The sequence below is a fragment of the Pinus tabuliformis genome, chromosome 2_1 (assembly GCF_031772625.1).
Source record: "Pinus tabuliformis cultivar Carrire ecotype Pingquan chromosome 2_1, CPIR1, whole genome shotgun sequence".
NCBI lineage: Eukaryota > Viridiplantae > Streptophyta > Pinopsida > Pinales > Pinaceae > Pinus > Pinus tabuliformis.
Genome location: NC_142299.1, coordinates 5,115,110 through 5,129,464, shown reverse-complemented (window position 1 = coordinate 5,129,464; position 14,355 = coordinate 5,115,110).

Here is a 14,355-nt window from a genome sequence, read left to right as displayed (position 1 = left end):
ATCGAAGAGAAAAAGATTGTTTGGATCATCTTAGGTGCATTTTTAGTGATTTTGAGTCGAGTCTTCATACCACGAGTTTCATCTCCGCACCTTTGGACTTAAAAAAAAACCACTAAAATTAACGCTTAAAGTAAAATTCACCTAGTAACATTTTTATTTGTAGGGCTCTGACACCAACTTAGCTTAGGCTAGTGTCTTGGAGTAGGAGAGTAATTAACTCTCCAAGATAGTAAAAACAAACAAGTAGCTGTATCTTGTGGTAGGGAAGAAATCCAATTGTTGCATTTATGCTCTGGAAAAGCTCCTCTTAAAGGAGAAGCACGAGATCGTGTCTGAACCAGTGTGGGAATCAATCCTTCCTAATTGGGAACGATGCCAGATATTCACGTATTACAAACGGTAAACCTCAGATTAACTGTTGTCGAGGAGCCTGGGGTCACTTGTTGGTACACCTTGGATTATGTCAAGGAGCCTTCAAGGGGATTGAGCTTGCTACTCTGCCCTTGCGTGCGTATCGGATCGTAGACTGTTCCCCCAGGTGTATTTGTCTCAGTTGGTAACCTTAGTGGCCATATTCTTTAGGACTCTTCCTAAGGTGATAGTGGTGGGAAGATCCCACTATACCTAGAGCAGACGTCAGCTAGACTCACTTGGATTTTCTGGGGGGTTCACTTCACTCGAGATGGTTAAGTGGAGGAACTTGTGCCAGTCTATTCATTAAGCAAGTTGCCGGGGTAACTGTTCCAACCTCCATTTCTATACTGAACTCTGCGACATTGGATTTCATCACCAACTAGTGTTTTCAGTCCGAAAAGTTACTGTTTGTGTGTGTTTGATCTCCTAGATTCTTTAGGTGTGTGATTCAAATTTGTTTGGTTCTTTAGAGACTTTAGGTGCTTTTCATTGATATTTTACTTTATTTGCGTGTGAAGTAGTTAAAAGTCTTTAACTGTGGCTTAATTACCAAGACAATCCCATAGACTTCGGAGCCAGTCTCCTGAGATTATAAACGTGGCTGAGTTACTAAGGAAGTCCCGTAGACTTTGGGGCTAACCTCCTGAGGAAGTACCAATCCACTTGAAGGCTTAAAAGTCCTCGTAACTCCTAGAGACAGTAGAGTTGGGTCACCGGAAGAAGGAGAATCTTCTTTGATAGTACATCCTGATTTTCAAACGCCAGTAGCAGAATACAATCCACAGTCAGTGTCTGTCTCCAAAATCGCTGGTAGCTTTTCATCTACTAGCGATATAGGTGAAGAACCCGAAATATCCGAGCCTGAAAGTGAATTTGGTGCTACTCCGACATCGGGGTTTGTTTCTCCATCTTTTAGTGGTCCTGGTTCACCTAGGGCAGAAAGAGTAATCACTCAAGATCTTCCTTCTGGATTGATTTCTATTGAAGAACTTGCTCCGGAAGAAGAAGAAGTAGGCATCCCTATCCCTAAAAATCAACCTGTTATTGAATTAAGGGAGTGTGAATCAATTTTTTACAGTCCGCCTAGGAGTAGTTCTTGGTATCTTTCTTTGACTAATTATTTAGAAAACTCGGGGTTAAGTTTTTCACCACCTCGTTCTCCTTATCACTCAACACCTAGAGGTTTTTACACTCCTGTCAATATGGCGGGACAATCGACCATGTTTACTCAATCGCCTGAATCCTTTTTGTACGGCGGTCCATCTGTTCCCTCTAGGTATCAGTCTCTTTCTGGTGCTTTTTTGGGAGCATCTCCTCAACCCATTGAGCAAGGGTTATTCACTGGAAGCAATGGTACAAAGCCGTTGAGCGTAGAAGACATTCTTATGATGTCAGGTTCCATTCCCAATCCTCAACCTCAAGGTGGCCAGTTACCGCCTGGGGGGCAACCTCAAGGTACACAATTTGCATCTGGGGGGCAACCTCAAGGACAGTACATACATACGGGACAGTACGTTCCTCAAGGTCAACCCCAGACTCAATATGTACCCCAAGGTCAACCCCAGTATCAATTTATACCTCAAGGTCAACCCCAGTATTAGTATGTGCCTCAAGGGTATCAACCCCAAGGTCAATACTCGAATCAAGGTTTCCAACCACCCCAAGGTCAAACGTTTGTTCAAGGAACGGGAAATGTACCTTTCAATTATCAATCCTACCCTCAATCTGGTTATGGTCTTCAGTATTCTCAACCAGTTATGGGTCAGTACCCCGGAATGAATATAGTGTGGGATCCATCGCAAACCCAACAGGTGTTGCAGCCAAGTGTACAGTTGTCATCTCAAACTGGACAACCCTTAGTGTCTGTGTTGGGTCCCTATAATACTAGTGATTACCCCATTACTATTGTAGTTATACCCCTTATTTATATTGATGTACCCATGTAGTGCCCATATTGTTACTATTGTGCCACATAGAAGCCCACTATTGTTATTGTTGTGCCCTACAATATTATTGTTATGTAGGCTCTGATTGTATTGGGACCACTTAGACTCCTATATATAGAAAGGAGGTATTTTCATTTGTATCATCCAAGAATTGTTCATTTATGTAATGTAAAGGAGGTTGCCCCCTCGAAGAGGCTGAATTCTAAGTCGTGGATCTCTCTTTTCTATCTTTTTGTGAGCTGGTTTCATAACATTTGGTATCAGAGCTTTGGATTCTAGGGTTTCGCTGCTCCAAACAGGTCATCGTGGCATTTTCGCTATAACTTTTTTTCTGTGACGTTTCAGAAGTCGCAAAAAAAACCCATTTGAGAAGACATCGCGCTGAACCTTGGGTCCGAATTTCAGAGCTTTTCACGCGATATTGTCGGAAATATGATCTCAGGAAGTTGGTCTTTTTGATGACTCCTGAATTACACTCAAAATAGGTGACCTGGGGAAAAGCGTCATAACTTTCTTTCTGAGCATCGGATTGAAGTTTCGTAAGAAGGTACAGAAAGAGGACGGACTGTAGTTTCTTGTGGGTGTTTTTCAGATCCAAAGGTCAAAACAGTGACTCGTGGAACGTCGTACAACTTCGCTCTACTGAACCAGTCTAAAAGCAAGTCACCGTGGGAGATTTCACATAACTCTTCCTTGGAGAATCCAATTTGGCTCAGACTTGTGGCATTGGAAAGAGGACACAGAAGGTTACTACAGGTAGCAATTTCAGAATTGGATGATCCGAAATTACAGAGATACATCAGATTCAATATCAGGCTTCTATAAAGTGAAAAAAGGTGTGTAGTTTTTTTTTTAATTTTTGTGTAAGCTTGGTTTAACGGAATTCAAAGGGCATAGTAAAGCATTATTATCGGTAAATGATGCCCCGAGGAAAGAAAATGCAAAAACCTAGTAAGGAACCTGAAAGCTCTAGCATGACTCATGAAGAAGAGGAAGAAATGCTACATGATATATCAAAATTACAAGAACAAGTGCAACAAATGTCACGCTCACAAAAGCTAACAGAAGCTAAGATAAGTGGCATGGAATCTAAGGTAAATGGCATGGAATCTAAGATAAAGGGCATGGAAGCTAAGATGGAGGATTCGATGGCAAATTTGAAGATAGATTTGAATACAAACATGGAAGAATTGAAGAAGTTGCTACAAGAAAGGGTCACTAATGGTGAAAAGGTAGTAAAGGAAACTCATGATGAGAACAAAAGAAATGTTAATCATGATTCCATAGACTCTAATGTTGGATCAAAGACTCACCATGTTCCAAAAATCGATATGAGGAAGTTTGATGGCAAGGATCCCGCCACATGGATATTACAGATGGAGCAATTTTTCGATCTCAATAATGTGCAAAACACACAAAAGGTACGTATGGCAACTTTATATTTGGAACCAAATCAGTTTGTATGGTATCAATGGCTTTGTTCTCGTAAACCATTTATCACTTGGGCAATTTTTACGGAAGAATTGATAGCACATTATGAGGATACAAAAAGCAACACTTTTTTTAGCCAATTGATAAGTCTCAAACAAAAGGGTTCAATAATGGAGCACATTGAGGAGTTCCAAAAATTGAACATAAGGGTAAAAGATATTCCAGAAGAGCATAGGATTGATGTGTTCATAGGGTCTTTAAAGGATAATATCCAACATGATGTGCGCCTTTGGGAACCTGATTCATTAGAGAAGGCATTCAGGTTAGCAAGAAAAATGGAAAGCAAAATTATGGCAACTAGGAAGCATACCATTCACAACTATAAAGAAGGAAGTGTTGTTGCCCATAGTCTTCCACAACCTACAAGGTTGACACCACAACAATTGGAAGAAAAAAGAGCAAAAGGGCTTTGTTACAATTGTGATAGCAAATACACAAAAGGTCATAAGTGTGCTGAGAAGAAATTATTCTACATAGATTGTGAAGAGGAAGAAGAAAAGGAGCAAGAAAGGTCAAAAGAAGAGGATATATTCCAGGAACAAAGCCTAGATGAAGAACAAATAAATCCGACCATATCTTGTAATGCATTGGCGGGAATTACCACTCCTCAAACCATCAAGATAGAAGGACAAATCAAGAAGAAAAAGGTAATAGTGTTGATTGATTCAGGAAGCACCCACAATTTTATTCATTGTAGGGTAGCAAAAGAATTGAATTGCTTCCTATATCCAGCACCAGAGTGTCAAGTGATGATTGCAAATGGAGGAACAATAAATTGTTCTGGAAAGTGCCATAATATCAAGCTATCCATGGGAGAATATGTATTGACTAGCCCAATGCTTTCCATTCCAATGGGAGGTGCTGATGTTGTACTAGGAGTCCAATGGCTACAATCCTTGGGTACAATAGCTTTTAATTTTCAAGAACTTTTCATGAAATTTTCTGTGGAAGGAAAGGAAGTTGAATTAAGGGGTATTGCAGGGAAACCAGGAAAGATAATCAGCTCTAATGGAATGACAAAGCTTCTAAAAAAGGAGCAAAGAGGTGTAATTGCACAATTATGTTCGCTAGATGTTTCCACATTGGAATCATCTATTTCTCCAGATCTCCAAAAAGTCCTGGACAATCATTCCAAGGTATTTGAGACTCCCAAAGGTCTCCCACCTATGCGTGATCATGATCATGCTATTCATCTGATTCCAGGAAGTGTTCCTCCAAACATCAGGCCGTACAGATATCCATATGTCCAAAAAAGTGAAATTGAACGTATGGTTGCAGAAATGCTAGAGGCTGGTATAATTCAACCGAGTCAAAGTTCTTTCTCAGCTCCAGTAGTATTGGTGCACAAGAAGGATGGATCATGGCGCATGTGTCCAGATTATAGGGAGCTCAACAAGCTCACTATTAAAGATAAGTTCCCCATTCCTGTTATTGATGAATTACTGGATGAATTGCATGGATCAATTTACTTCACCAAGTTGGATCTTCGTTCGGGATATCATCAAATCAGAATGAAGATTGAAGACATTCCGAAAACAGCATTTAGAACTCATGAGGGTCATTATGAATTTTTGGTCATGCCTTTTGGCCTTACCAATGCACCTTCAACATTTCAAGGTTTGATGAATTCAATTTTCAAACCATTCCTTAGAAAATTTGTGTTAGTATTTTTTGATGATATACTAATCTACAGCAAGTCTTGGAAGGATCATGTTGAACATGTTGACAGGGTGCTACAACTATTGGAGGAGAAACAATTATATGCAAAAAGATCCAAATGTTTCTTTGGAGTCCAGGAGGTGGAATATTTGGGTCATATTGTATCTCATGAAGGAGTTAAGGTAGACCCTAGCAAAATTAAAGCCATTAAGGAATGGAAAATCCCCACATCCATAAAGCATCTGCGAGGATTTCTTGGGTTGACAGGGTATTATCGCAAGTTTGTTAAGAATTATGGGAGAATAGCAGCACCTCTAACAACATTATTGAAGAAAGATTCATTTTCATGGACTTCGGAAGCAACAAAGGCCTTTGAACATCTTAAAGAGGCAATGTGCCAAGCACCGGTCTTAGCTACACCGGACTTCACAAAAACCTTTATTGTGGAATGTGATGCTTCAGGAAATGGAATTGGTGCTGTTCTAATGCAAGATGAAAGACCCATTGCTTTTGAAAGTCGTCCAATCAAGGGAAAGTTTTTAAGAAAAGCTATTTATGAGAAGGAAATGTTGGCAATACTCCATGCACTTAAGAAATGGCGACCCTACCTAATGGGAAGACACTTCAAGGTAAAAACGGATCATGATAGCCTTAAATACTTTTTAGAACAAAGATTATCCTCTGAAGAGCAACAAAAGTGGGTCACAAAGATGTTGGGTTATGACTTTGAAATCATCTACAAAAAAGGGAAGCAAAATGTGGTGGCAGATGCACTCTCAAGAAAGGATGAGGATGTGGAAGCATTGTTGTGTGCCATTTCTATTATCCAACCAGATTGGATAAACGAAGCAAGGGAGGAATGGAAGAATGACGAAGAAGTGTGGGCACTTATTCGAAAGCTACAACAAGATTCCAGTACTTCTGATACATTTAGCTGGAAAAATGATTCGTTATGGTACAAAGATCGCTTATACCTCTGTAAGAATTCCCAGCTAAAACAAAAGATTCTTATGGAATTGCACACTTCTCCCTTAGGAGGGCACTCAGGATTTTTAAAAACTTACCACAGGGTTAAGAAGGAATTTTTTTGGGATGGCCTTAAATCAGATATTCAAAAGTTTGTGGCGGAATGTTTGGTTTGCCAGCAAAATAAAGTTGAAACAATTAAGACACCGGGTCTATTACAACCTTTATCCATTCCAAGCCAACGTTGGGAGGAGGTTTCAATGGATTTTATCACAGGTTTACCCAAGTCTGAGGGAAAGAGTGTCATCATGGTGGTAGTTGACAGACTTACCAAGTATGCACACTTTTGTGCATTATCACATCCATTTAAAGCCAGTACAGTTTCTACTGCATTTATGGAAACAGTTCAAAAGCTACATGGAAACCCAAAGATTATTGTAAGTGACAGAGATCCCATTTTCACTGGAAATTTTTGGACAGAATTATTTTCTTGTCTTGGTACTCAGTTAGCTCATAGCTCATCTTATCATCCTCAATCTGATGGGCAAACTGAGATAGTAAACAAATGTTTGGAAGGATATCTTCGTTGCTTTGTATCTGATAAACAGACACAATGGGTCAAATGGTTGCCTCTGGCTGAATGGTGGTATAACACTTCCTTTCATACAGCAACAAAAATGACCCCATTTATGGCACTTTATGGGTATCAACCACCATCCATCACATCATATTTAAGAGAAAATTCTAAGGTTCAGGCAGTGGAACATCACATCGAACATCAACAACAAGTCCTCCAACTCTTAAAGGATAACCTCGTGTTGGCACAGAATAGAATGAAACAACAGGCAGATCAACATCGCAGTGAAAGAAGTTTTGATGTAGGTGATTGGGTATTCCTACGGCTACAACCATATAAGCAAATGTCCCTCAAGCAAGCTAAGAAGGATAATAAATTATCACCAAAGTATTATGGTCCGTACAAGGTGTTGCAAAAGATTGGTACTATGGCATACAAATTGGAGCTTCCTGCAGCTTCTCGATTGCACCCAGTTTTCCATGTTTCATGTTTAAAGAAGGTTATAGGCGACAAGCTCCCAGTTCAAACAATATTGCCAGAACTTGACGAAGAAGGAAAAATTATATTGGAACCGGAAGCAGTCATAGAAACAAGAACTCGACAGCTACGAAATCGATCAATTTCAGAGTATCTTATCAAGTGGAAGAACTTATCCGCTGAAGATTCCACATGGGAGGATGAGAATTTTATGCAGAAGTATCCAAACTACTCAAGCGTTGAGGACAACACTTTTTTGAAGGAGAGGGGCATGTTGGGTCCCTATAATACTAGTGATTACCCCATTACTATTGTAGTTATACCCCTTATTTATATTGTTGTACCCATGTAGTGCCCATATTGTTACTATTGTGCCACATAGAATCCCACTATTGTTATTTTGTGCCCTACAATATTATTGTTATGTAGGCTCTGATTGTATTGGGACCACTTAGACTCCTATATATAGAAAGGAGGTTTTTCATTTGTATCATCCAAGAATTGTTCATTTATGTAATGTAAAGGAGGTTGCCCCCTCGAAGAGGCTGAATTCTAAGTCGTCTAAAATTCAAACTTCTGTACCTTCGGTAGTTTCTCAGCCTGGGCCTAGTACACCTCGTACTCCGCCTCAAACGACTGCTACAACTGCCGCTACATCTGTTCAATCTACCCCACCTACTTCTGGAGTATCGACAGCTCCGGTTTCTACTGTTCCTGTATCTACTCCTCAGACATCTTTACCACCGTCTGGATCTACGATTCAAACTTCGGTTCAGATGCCTGTAGGACAACCTGGTTTAAGTACGGTTGTCACAAGTCAACCACAATTCACCTATCAACCGTACCAGGGACAATACCAATTCGGTCCTGCTGTCCAGCAGCCAGTTTATCAGTATCAACTGTATCTTGGGTACACCCTCAGCAACCTCATTACGGTCCAGTTAATCCTGGTTTTCCGGGACGATACAATATCCCAAACGTGATTCCTATTCCTAGTTATCCTGGATATCCTCCTCCTGGGGCTGGTCTCATGACCCAGAGTTTTAGGGATCCTAATCGGCAGTTACCGTTTATCGCAACTTTGGACTTACCTGACTTGTCGCGCCTAACAAACGATCCCATTAATTATCTTCTGTTTTGGTCGCCAATGCCGAATAAGTTTCCCAGTGACATTCCCAAGTTCGAAGGTAAATCAAGAGAGGACCCGTCAAACCATGTGATGACTTACCACCTCTGGTGTGCGTCTAACTCCATCACAGATGATTCGATCCGTCTTAGACTTTTCCAGCGCACTCTAATTGGTCTCGCGGCCAAGTGGTACATTGAGTTACCACGAGGCACTTTTTATAATTTTAGTCAGTTAGCTACCTCGTTTTTAACTCATTTTCAGTTGCCAGTCTGATATGACAATGGCATGGAATTGTTAACTTCGCTAAAACAATCGACATCCACGTACATTTCAGATCATATTCACGAGTGGAGACGTCGACGCCGTTTAGTGAAGGTATTTATTCCGGATCAAATCTTGGCTGAGTGGTTTGTAAAATCTTTGTTGCCAAAGATCACTGAAGATGTTGCTAAAGCCGGAGTTGTTACTGAGGAGCAAGTCATTGCTCAAGCACAGTACCTTGACTTGGTCTATACTCAGTCAGGTACGTTACATGAAAAAATCCCCGATCTTCCCAAGTCAAATCAAATCGCTGCAGCTCCTTCGAGATCTCATGCTGCTGATGGTATGATCAGCACGTTAACACTAAAAGTAAGAAGAAGTCTTCCAAGAATTCTTCCCCTATCATAACCTTGCCTGATTCCCCAACAAGAGATTCCTCTGCAGAGATTTCCACCGATATTCACGTTGTAGAGTCATCTACAGCCAAATCAAAATCCGGTGGGAAGAAGAAAGGAAAGAAGAAGAATAAAATGGACAAAAGTTCAAAGGAGAAACCTGAAAAGGCGGAATCCAATGACGAAAAGCACAAACCTCGTTATCCTTGTCTCATTTGTGATGATGAACATTTTACAAGAGACTGCCCTCATCGTGCAGAGGTTGCAAAGATTGTCAAGGGTTCCCAAACTCCTGCTGTTTTGAAGGATCCTTTTCCGGCTCAAGACAGCAAGATGATAGGTTCATCCTCGAGTGCCAATGAAGAACCCATACTGATGATGTCCCATGTTAGAATTGCGACTCGATCGCAAGATTATGGTAGTAAGAGTCCTGTTGATGGTAAAGAAGCAGAATCTTCTCATTCTAATCCATCAACCTCAGCTCCCGGTTCCGATCCACTATAGATCGAGAAACCTAATCTAGACTTAGTAATCAAACCCCCCACCAAGGGTATACTTCGAAAGTCAGCTTTCAATCCACATGCGAGAGCGGCTCAGAATTATAAAATTGTTGAGGATTTAGCTATTTCACCCTCAGAAATGTCGGCTTTGGAAGTGCTGCAATCATGCCCAGCACAATGTAAATTACTTTTGTCGGCTATTGGAGCTGTTGATATTCAGGACCCGAACCTAATAATTTTCGATCTAGAAAATAGTACACCGTGTTTGCCTCATCAAATGGCTTTCCAGATACCAGTGATAGTCAAAAACAGGCCTATTCATCGGACTGTAATTGATGAGGGAGCCTCAACGTGTATTATGTCGATACAGTGTTGGAGATCGCTTGGTTCTCCTTCACTAAATCAATCCCCGATGATTCTAAAGGCCTTTGATGGCCGTGGGTTTCATCCTTTTGGCATTCTACAGGATTTGCCTATAGGGGTTGAAGGAAAAACCGTTAGTCTAGATGTGGAGGTGGTTGATGCCCCTCTAGACTACAACCTTCTCTTGGGTCGAAGTTGGTCTTATGCTATGACAGCAGTCGTTTCATCGGTCTTTTGAGTAATAAAATTTCCACACAATGGAAAGAACATAACAATAGACCAGCTGGCTTACTTTTCATCCGACCGAGCCTCTTCGGAGAGTATTCAGCATGTTGGTAAAATGGCTATCCCATATAAGGATGTTGGAGTAGGATTAGTTAATGATGCCGGTTTACTGGGAACTTTTCCTTTTCCTCCAATCAACGCATCATCTTCATTTGCAACCATTCATATGATTACATCAGACACCATTGTTTATGATGATCCTTGGATCATTCCTTCCGAATCTGAGATAGACTCATTTGGTGATTCCATGCCTTTGAGTCCATATGAAATTGCCTATGAAGCTGTGCAGTCATTTGTTGACTCGTTTTCAACCAGAAATGACTTAATGAATGTGGTCTGTGAAGAATCACTTTTCACATCAACCTCGGATTTAACTACGTTTTCTGAACTTGTTCACTCTGATGAGCAAATTCGTGAAACCCTGTGTGTAGATGATTATTTATGGGAAGATCTCCATCACAGATCCTCGTTTTTACCTGAGCATGATCGTTTTGAAAATGATTTCTCATCAATTTTTACAACTGAATATGTCAAGGAACCTCAGAATCCAATGAAACATCCCGATTCAGAGTTAAATTTGGGGAACATCTCTCGAACTATTCCTATTGACATTTTGGTTATGCCCGGAATTGTTGAAAACATTCATATAGATGCCTCGTGTACAGATGACGAAATTCAATTATATAAGGCCCTATTTCAAGAATTCCACGACGTGTTTGCCTGGTCCTATGAGGAAATGCCAGGAATTGATCCCGCGATTGTTGTTCATGAGATCAAGACTTACCCTGACGCTAAACCCGTCCGGCAAACATTTGCGTCAGATTCACCCACGAAAAGCTGCTGCAATTAAAGCAGAAGTTGAAAAACTATTGAAAGCAGGTTTCATTTATCTGATCCCGTTAACGGATTAGGTATTGAATATTGTTCCGGTTAACAAAAAGCAAGGAACAATAAGAATATGCATCGACTATAGGGACATTAATCGAGCCTGTCCAAAGGACAACTACCCAACTCCCTATATCGATCAAATCATTGATGATTGTGCCGGCAACAAATTATTTTCCTTCATGGACGGTTTTTCCGGATACAATCAAATCAATATTCTACCTGCCGATCAACCAAAAACGGCTTTCATTTGTCCATGGGGGACATTTGCTTATTGCAAATTACCTTTTGGGCTTAAGAATGCCATAGCAACTTTTAAAAAGGCGATGTTTTATGCGTTTCATGACATCAAGCACATTGTGCAACTGTATCTCGATGACTTGCCTGCTCATTCATTACATCGAGCTTATCACCTCGTCCATTTACGAGTAATCTTTATGAGGTGTAGGAATTATCGGATTCGGTTGAACCCACACAAATTTGTCTTCTGTATAGAAACGGGTCGATTGCTGGGGTTTGTAGTTTCGAAAGCCGGCATTCGCGTTGATCCCTCGCAGGTCGAAGCTATCATCAAATTGCCTCCTCCTTCGAGTCTTCCCCAACTCCAAAATTTGCAGGGGAAAGCAAATTTTTTATGACGATTCATTCCTAACTACGCCGAGATTACAAAGGGTTTTACCCGGTTGTTGAAGCAAAACACTCAATTCTATTGGGATGAGATAGCTCAGAAATCTTTTGATGCACTCAAACACGCGTTGACCCATGCACCGTTGTTGCATCCTCCCAACTACAACCAGGATTACTTCTTGTATCTCGCCGCCTCTCATTCCACCATTGGAATGGTCTTAGTTCAGGAAGATGAATCAGGAACGGAAGATGTGATATATTACCTCAGTCGCACGCTAAATCCAACTGAGCTAAAATACTCGCATGTGGAGAAATTGGCATTGGTAGTTGTGCAAGCTGTCCAACGTTTTCGTCACTACATTCTACTACATAAAACTACGGTAATTTCGGATTGCAACCCTATGATCTACATTTTGACCAAGCAATTGCTAGGGGGCAAGTACTCTAAATGGATCGTTATCCTGCAAGAGTTCGACTTGGATTTTGAGAAATCTAAGTCTAAGAAATCTTTAGTTTTTGCAGAGTTAATGTGTGACTTCCCGCGTGCTGACACAGAAACTGTGGTGGAGGAGCCCATTGCGGATGAATCCTTGTTTCTAATCAGCACTTTAGATCCGTGGTATGGGGATATCATTGTTTATCTCCAGACACAATCCTTTCGGCCAGAAATTTCAAGGTCAGAATGTCGGAAAATTCGATTCCAGTCCCAACAATTCAGGATTATCGGAGTTACTCTTTATCACCGTGGGGCGGACTCTGTTTTTCGAAGTTGCTTAACTCACGAGGAAGCTGAAAGGGTTCTAAATGACTGTCACTCTGGAGCGTGTGGCAGTCATATGTCTAGGTTTGCCACAACCCAAAAGATATTGCGCGCTGGCTACTTCTGGTCGTCTTTATTTAAAGATTGTATTACGATGGTCCGACAATGCCACAATTGCCAGATTTTTTATCATTAGATGCACACTCCACCTGCTCCTCTCCACCCTATAATTGTCGTTGGTCCTTTTGCTAAATGGGGTATCAATTTTATTACATGTAACCCTCACTCGGCTGGGGGGCATGCGTATATCATCCTTGTGGTAGATTATTTTACTAAGTGGGCCGAGGCGATGCCTACATTCGAGGCAGACAGTAAGACAACTGCAATTTTCGTGTTCAATCATATAACTCCTAGGTTTGGTGTCCCACAAGCGATAATCACTGATCATGGGCATCATTTTCGAAACGTTATGATGACCGAACTTACAGGCCAGTTTGGTTTATGTCACGATAGTTCAACCCCTTATTATCCACAAGCGAATGGTCTGGTTGAATCCATCAACAAAGTTTTAGTTATCATGATCCGACGAATCATTGAGATTCATCGATCGAATTGGCACAACATGCTATTTTCAGCACTTTGGGCATACCGAACTTTAGTAAAAACATCAACAGGGTTCACTCCTTTCCAACTAGTCCATGGTTTGGAAGCCGTGTTACCCATTCAATGTGAAATCCCGTCACTGCAAATGGCCATCGAGTTACTTCCAGCCACTTCCGAAGAAGAAAAGCATTTGTTATACTTAGCTCAATTAGATGAGAAACGACGTGATGCTGCATTGGCAATCGAAACTCACACAAAATGAATGAAAGCTCAGTATGATCGAAATGTGACCCCTCAAAATTTTTCGGAAGGAGATCTAGTCTTAGTTTATGATCAAGCTAATGATAAGTTAGGTGCTGGAAAATTCGTTCCTATGTGGCATGGTACCTATGTTGTCAAGCGAAAGCTAGCCAAAGGGGCTTATGAATTGGTAGACATTGATGGAGACTCTTTGGGTAAACCCAGAAATGGCCTTTACTTAAAGAGGTATTATGCTTAAAAGAATGGGTATGGAGATTTTTTAGTTAGGATAGTTTTTCTTTCTAGCTGGTGTGTTTTAGTTTAAACAGTGTGCTTAGCTTAGAGAGTGTTTTTCGTCATTATTCCTGCTTATCTTGGTTTTACTCTTGATATTGCAAATGTCGGTGCCTCTCCAAACATACATTGGTTTCGCTGATGGTGCTTGTCGTAATACACGGAACATCTCTTCCGCAGCTTGGGTTATCTATTTTCCCTCTGACAAGTTAGTATCTATGCATGGGGTAAGCCTTGGGCAAACAACAAACAACATTGCCGAGTACAGTGCAGTGATTGAGTCATTGTCTGAATCTATTTCATTTGGGATTCGGAGTTTGATAGTGAGGTTAGATTCTGAACTCGTTGTATTACAGCTTAATAGAGTGTATGCCATTAGAAATCCAGTGTTATTAAGATTATTTTTTAGAGTGCGTCTCTTGTAACGTGAGTTTGATTACATTGAATATAAGCATATTCCAAGGTCTTTAAATACATTAGCAG